Raw genomic sequence first — 7,746 nt, 5'->3', positions numbered from 1 at the left:
ATGACTTCCATGACCAGTTCCCGAACCTTTCAGCGCGAAGTCAAAATATTATGTGACCAACCGTGAGATAATAGGCCTTCTTACACACCCCCGGATGAGAAACCCATTTGAGATAACTGGTATCAAACTTATGTGTGAGATCAAATTCCAGGCCAGTGATTGGCTACTCCATGGTGATGACCTGAGGTACGACGGACTACGGACTAAGTCATTGATAAGTTGCTCGTGCTTAAGTCGAATGTCCACCTACGTCTGGTTTTAGAGTGTTAATAGATTTTTCCCCGCGTTATGTGCTTTCGGACGCTTAAGAAACATTTGCTAATCACAAGAACCGTAAAACATCTCATTCACTTATCAAAGGCAGCTTTATCTAAAATTCAAGCCACCATCAGATTATTTACAATGTCTGTTGACACCACAACCCTCGTTAGTGGGGGTAATTAGCGATAAACATGGCCGTCTAAAAACGTTTGATGTCTGAAAACATATGAAATATATGTCTCTCCTCATCAACCTTTACTTCGAAGTCGACTAAAATTCGAAATACATCACGCACACAAAAAGTTTTGAATTCTGTTGGAAATTCCCTCTTCTGTGATATGATCCACTGTCATTTTAGGCAAAGCAAAATTACTGTGTGTTTAGAAATCTAAATATCGGATATTTAGTCAAAGGATTGAATTTCAAAAAAAGCACATTAGTGATCACGGGAATCTGTTTTTTCACCAAAACACAAATGATAATTCTGAAACGCTGCCGACGAACCTGGAATCGTTTAGAATGTTTGGCTCATACACTGGCTGAGGCGTTCGAGAATATTGTGCACGTGGGAAGAGTATCGTAGCACGAATTATGGAACTAAAAATATACATTACAATGATCAGGGAAATTTAACAGAAATTGTAAAAGTTTCCGCCCTGTTTGATGCCATGACTGACGCAGTCATGCACAACAATGGTGTTTCGGAAATTAGTTGAATTTGAACACATGCTGAAAAAGCTTCATTGGGTATTTACCTGAGCAGTTTTTATACATTCGAGTTTTTCATTTTAATGCATGCGTTTCTGTACGCAAGTTAATTGAAAGTATACTGAACAACAAAAGTTCCTGTGACATTGAATAAGATTTAATGCAAAGTTATGTTTTTTACCAAATCTGAAACAATTTCGGTTTGCAACAGATAAAAGACTCCCGTAAGTGTTCAAATGGTTTAATTTGCCATTCTGACTACAGAAAATGTGTGATTTCAATAAAAATACATGAACATGCCAAAATGTCAAAATTTACAAATCAATAGCGTGTGTGTCTACATCTGGTCGCGATGCAAGCAACACATCTTCGTCTCATGGAATGGACCAGGCGTCGCACAAAGTCCTGTGGGATATATGTCCATATCTGCTGGAGCATGTTTCGAAGTTCCTTGGCCCCGTTCCACAAAGCGATCTTAGCGCTACGATCATCGTAAGCCTATGTTAAAGTATAGGAGTTACGATCATCTTAGCGCTAATATCGCTTTGTGGAACGGGGCCCTGGAGTGTCTGTGAAACACGTGGTTGACGTCTGTAGCGACCAGAACTGGGATACGACCAGAACTGGGATAAACAGTCCACAATTTCGCAAAACCCCATTTACTGCGGTAATGCTTTCGATTAGCTCTAAAACACATGGCGATATATATGCGGAATATGATTTAGTTTATATTTTGGGGGGGACCGTACTGAATATGATCTTTTGTATATTTCCATGTCCCATTCCAAATAAATAACGCACATTATATTCTTCACTATAACCTGGAAACATCTTCAGTTATTATTATTATTTTGTTATTTTGTACTTGACAAATATTCACACTCCTTTCTGTGCGGCAATTCACATTTATGCACAAATGTCACAGTGTCTGTGCGATATTTCTTTTAACAAATTATGTTATAATTAGATCAATAATTGAAATCAAGGATGTGTTTCTACATCACATTGTGGTCACAATAGTGTATAGAATGTAATGGAATCGGCCATATTACAAAAGTAAAAGCGGCAACTCGAGGGGTTTCTGAAATATTTCGGATTGTGGCCGTTAAATAAAAGAGCCTCCACACATTATGCATTCCATTTAGATTTTGTTTTGTTTGTAACTGTAAAAAAAAATTCCGTATTCTGTTGTTTGTGGCCCAATCTAACGTGCGGTCTCCTCCAATCCCACGATGTGAATAGAAATGCAAAACATGTATCCTCATTAATTTATTTAATGTAACTGTGCTGAAGGGAATCCTTGTAATTCACACATGATTAGATGTGAGAAATCATATTTATATAATTTCAAAACAATTATTTCACTTGCCTCTGCATTTAGACAAGCTCTTTCCACTTCTTTTAATTAGTTCGATGGGTTAATTGTATATGGTTTGCCAGAAGATTGAGGCGAAAATTACACAAGATGAAAGTGTTTTATAATTCTTCTTTACAAAGTTACGGGGAAGTACACAGGTACATCGGACATAAAATATACATTACTCAGAATGAAACGCGGGGTGTTGTATATCAGACATGTTATGTTCATCATTATAAATGAAAGACGCGGGGGAGTATGTATATCGGATATAAACTATACATCACTCAGAACGATAGATAACGATAGAGGGTTTGTATCGGATGTATTATATTATACAAACTTCAGAATGCTGTAGATGCAGACCAATGTAAGCTTTGAAACATGCTAAGAAGTATCCAAGCTGGATACTGACGATTGTTTTAGAATGGCATTCTACCCACATATACAAGTTAGTGGTAACCTCAAATACCTCCTTAACTTAACCCTATCACATATACATGATGCAGGTAATGCAAGCTCAGAAGTTTGGTGTGCAAATTTATAATAAATGTATAAATATATATGTATAACTAACAGATATAAGCGGTAAGACGGATATGACTCCTCATGCATGCATGCATGCACCGGTAAACCAGACCTAACAGAAAGGAGTATATAGTTACTCCATAGTGTTTTAGGAACCAGGCAGCTTCAATTTGAAATAAAGGAAAGATATATTGAAGCAAGTCGAAATAATATATTATTTTATATATCTAGCCTAAAATCACGATGATCCATGGACAGTGCATTGTGTATGTCTATGTTGGGCATTGCTTAAAATATACCCACCGCTTCCCTTGTCATGTTAGGCGACAATCGATGGTTGGTTGGTTGTTTAACGCCGCACTGAGCAATATTCCAGCTATATGACGGCTGTCTGGACCAGACAACACGGATAATCCAGTGATAGACATCATGAGCATCGATCCATGCATTTGGGATACGATGACATGCACCAACCAAGTCAGTAAGCCAGACCACCCGATCCCGTTAGTTGCCTTTTACGAGAAGCATAGTCGCCTTTTAGGGCAAGCATGGATTGCTGAAAAGACCTATTCTACCCCGGGTCTTCACTGGCACCACAATCGATGGAGCGGGTGGGCATGCTTGTATAGTGACTTCGTTAATTGTGTGTCATGTACCTACCCCGATATAAATACATGTAAATAAACGATTGGTTTAAGTATGAACAACGTCCCACGCCGACATGTACGATGTCTCGCAATCAACCAAATAACGAAACTGACTACCTGAGGCTCGTTAGTCGCCTCTCATTATACGATTCTAAGCCGGACTCCCCATCCGTTCAAGGGAATATTACCTGCATGGTCAGCTTTGCTGGTTCTTGCAGTAAAATGTTGATCCACATGGGCAGAGAGCAAAATAGTGATTGATATTATAAGCAAACATCCAGCACGTCGGAGGACGTTGAACCTCCGATCCATGAAGTTACCTAGTAAGACAATTAAATTAAGCATGTGTTGCTGGGGACCCCTTCTACACGAAATCAACTGCCTGAGTGGTCTAGGTTACACACAACCAAATGTTTTCCCATAGACTTCTATAGTAACGTTATATCTTTTTAAAAAATAACTAGGCATTCAACAGCCATTACATTTACATATATGCACGGTCTGGCCTTAAAGCTGCAATAAAAACACAAATTTTGGCTAGGTTAGTCAGCTCCTTTTCCGAGTACAGGAAGCTGAACACACCAACCCCAGTTCCGCACCAATTGTCGCCTACTTGAAAATATCTGTGCTCACATAAAGCACAAGTCATCTTGTTAAAAAAGTCAGCACCAAATATTGAAAAATATGGGCAGTTTTAATTGCTGGATGGATGTACATTTAAAAGACATAAAAATCTTACACAATATCATCCAATCACAGCCTGCAGATGTTTCTTGATCTGCACTGAAGGCTCCCTACGAAAACCGCACTGTCACAACCAGTTCTGATTTGGTGTAGTAGAACCTGTAGACACAACTGTCTAAAACTGCACTTGTCAAATTTGTGATGTATTTATTGTAAATATATGTAGCTTCTTAGAAACAAATGGAAATTGGCTCAAGTTCAATACTTTTTCCTATCTGACAGGTCTATATGACACCAGTATACACACATCTGATGCACCAAAAGAGCTGTGAGGGTTAAATTATTAAGATTTTGTCAACTCATTACAAAATACACTTCTGTATTAATAAAGAATTTTCTATGACAGTACACAGGCCTTTATTGTTTATTCTTGTTTCACACAAGGAGGGTCTCACAGGTCAATTCCATGGTTGCCAGACGTGGCTTCGAACATATCACCCCAAAAGTATCTTTTCGACCCCGTATGATAGACAATACTGGGAAATTCAAAACAAATTAGGCATTTAATTTTAAATTTATTAATGGTGAGTTGTTTGCTGATCTGTGCTGATGACAACTGAGGATAGCAAAGTCTGATACATATCATGGAATTTGGTTGTGACACTAATGAGCTTAAGTCATAAAAGAGGCTGGACTCAGTGAGCTTGCTGGAACTGGTACCCCTGCATTGTTTACATAGGCCAATATATAAATGACAGGTCCATATTTGGTATTTTAACTATGGGAGGGCAAGAACCAATGTTGATGCTTTCATTCCAAAGAAAAATTCATAGTGTCAGCATCTTGGACCAACTTTGGAAACATGGGGAGATATCGAAAGAAAGTGAAAACATCTTTTAATGCGGGACATAAAGCTTGGAATTCAGGCAAAAAATTCACCAGTGAAAAGCAAAGCAACTTTAAAGTGCCAAAAACTGTCAGGTTGACAACTGAGCTCAATAAGAAAGTGTGCAGTGTAGGGGTGGCTGGTGTCCAGCAAGTTCAAACACTGACAAGTGAACCGTACCGTCTGTTAAGGCCAAGAAAGGAAAACACCCCTGAGGAGGATAAGAGTTCCCTGAAAACAAAAAGTGAAAGGTAATAACACTTTAATCTATTTATTCCTTTGGTCCAGACTTTGAAATACTTGCAGGGAATACAAAATGCTCACTGTTAAATGATATAGGTGGATAAACTTACCAAGTTTAAGTATTTGTCCTTTAATGAGTCCACTTCATAAACGATTAATATTATGGACAGTTTTCAGTTATTAGAAACAGCAATGGGTCAAATTCTCATACATATATGAGTGGTTTGTTCAATACCATGTAAAAAACAGTGTTGTTACACCCTAATTAAGGGCTTGAGGGGGATAGAAATAGAACATGCATTTGATCTGCCAGGGGAGATAATTCAGAAATGTCGAACACTACTACATACTTAAAAGGCTTATTTAGAAGTTTCCAAAGTAGTCAATGGGTTTTTTTTTAATCTGCAGGGCTACTGCTGATGTTTACCACTTGTTGCATGTTGGAGAGACTGACAAGTTGTACAATGAGGCATTCCGCCAGCACGCCAAGACTTCGCCCATGTGTAAGGGGGACATTGTCATGGACATAGACAATGAACAGCAGTGGGGACTTAACTGGATAGAGAGAATTAAATGCACTGACTGTACATACCTGTCAGAGTACCATAAACTGTACAAGGAGGTAGAGGGTAGTGGAATGAGAAGGGGACGTCGATCTTCCACTGCCAATACTGGACTTCAGATAGGCCTCTCAAAATGTCCCATTGGAAGTGAGAGTTTCCGTGTCCTGTGCATGAGTGCCGATATACCTCCACCATCCCATTCAGGGATGCAGAAAGCTGCAAACAGAGTTTGTGATAACATAACATCTCAGAATACAAAGGACATGAGAGCCAGGAGGGCGGAAATAAGGGAAATAAATAAATACAGGGGAACAAATTTAAATAACATAAGTTTATCAACTGATGCAATGTACAACAATCCACTTTGTTCAGGTGTTGGGAAAACCCCTTTTCAGCCAGCCACTCAAGTAACCTATGTGGCCACTGAGAATCAAACTAGTGACCATCAAATTTTGGCTTTAACCACAAAATCAAAGCTTTGTTCAAAGCACAGTTTAGTTGACAACATTTCTTGTGTAAACAACCCAGACTGCACATCTGATTTGCACATGTCAGAATCAATTGGTAATGAAAAACAGTTAGCTGCAGAGTGTTTCAGGGACTTAAAGAAAGACCAAATTGAGGTAGAATTTTTGACAACAGATGCTGACAGTGCAGCTCACACAGCTCTCACTGAAATGTATGAAGCAGGTGAAATGGATGTTTCCCCACAAACTTTTCTCGATACACGGCATCTCTCGGCCAGCCATAGAAAGTTTATTAAAAATTCTAAATTTGTTGTGGATATGATGCCTGCTAGAACCAAAAAAGACAAACAAAATTTGGCAAATACATTTTCTTTAGACTGTGCATCCAGATGTGCAGCTGAGTTCTCAGCTGCTTACTCAAGTCATGCAGGTGACCTGCCAAAGTTGAAGAAATCTCTTTCATATACATCTGATGCTATTGCAAACTGTTACATGGGTGATCACAGAAAATGTAGAAGGCAATCATTTGTTTGCAAGGGGGAGAAGCAAAATTGGCTATTGCAAAGTAAATATTTAGATAAAAACTTCAAAATTAGTCACAATGAAACTAACTTTCAAAATTTGAGAAAATGCACTGACTTTCGTCTCGGCCCTAAAATGATCGAAAAGACCCAATTCAACCTCAATAGTCAAAAGTGTGAGGCAACAAACAAGGCATTGCGCCGGTCATTACCTCGCGATACCACCTTTGCTCGTAACTTCCAAGGTAGAGCCCACAGTGCTGTTCATAGCGTCAACTGCCAGAGTCCGGTAAAGTCGATTCGTCAACTTCGATCAGGGCTTGGCTGTGCTGTCACTGCAAAAGGAAAAATAGATGATGAGATAAGCAAACGCCATAATAAAGTACTTAAAGCTAAAACATACAAGAAATCACAGAAAAGTAAGGACCGCCGTGCAAGGAAAAAGTTAGAACTATTCAAACTCCATCATTGTAGAAAAATTCATTATTCGAAAGACATGTTATTGAAAAGAAATGCATATTTGAGAAATTTACACCCAAAATAGGATAATCCATATTTAAAAATGGCCCCAAACAGAAAGATCTAATGATCAGATACATAACTTACACCAAACAGTAGGGTTTATGACTTTTGGTGCACAAGCCCTGTTGTCGACAGTGAAGTCTCTCCATGTTAATTTCATGGGACTCTAGTATCAAATGCTCAACATTCACACAAGAGGTGTTATGACAGAGATGGCTCACTTCAACTTTGTTGCCAAAGTTGTCAGTTTTGCCAAAACCATCTGGAAGGCATTTATGCACAATGCAGAGTGCTATTCTGTGAGCTCTCTCCTCTGTCCGCGCTTTCGACGGCCACAAAAAGAAGCAACGACCATAGCC

At 38.9% G+C, this 7,746-nt stretch overlaps 1 long non-coding RNA gene across 1 annotated transcript; it reads right to left on the bottom strand.

Moving 5' to 3' along the window:
* Window positions 1-4,603: 4,603 nt before the first annotated feature.
* On the bottom strand, window positions 4,604-7,196 carry LOC139480203 (uncharacterized). The gene is made up of 3 exons (XR_011654406.1): window positions 7,078-7,196; window positions 5,907-6,093; window positions 4,604-5,302 (listed from the first exon to the last, which is right to left on the bottom strand). It is a non-coding gene; the product is annotated as an uncharacterized lncRNA (long non-coding RNA).
* Window positions 7,197-7,746: the final 550 nt, after the last annotated feature.

Source organism: Haliotis cracherodii, unplaced genomic scaffold (assembly GCF_022045235.1).
Source record: "Haliotis cracherodii isolate W230 unplaced genomic scaffold, xgHalCrac1.p SCAF_4, whole genome shotgun sequence".
In the NCBI taxonomy this organism is placed as follows: Eukaryota; Metazoa; Mollusca; class Gastropoda; order Lepetellida; family Haliotidae; genus Haliotis; species Haliotis cracherodii.
Note: the sequence above shows the minus strand (reverse complement) of the source record. Positions and strands in the feature narration are given on the sequence as shown.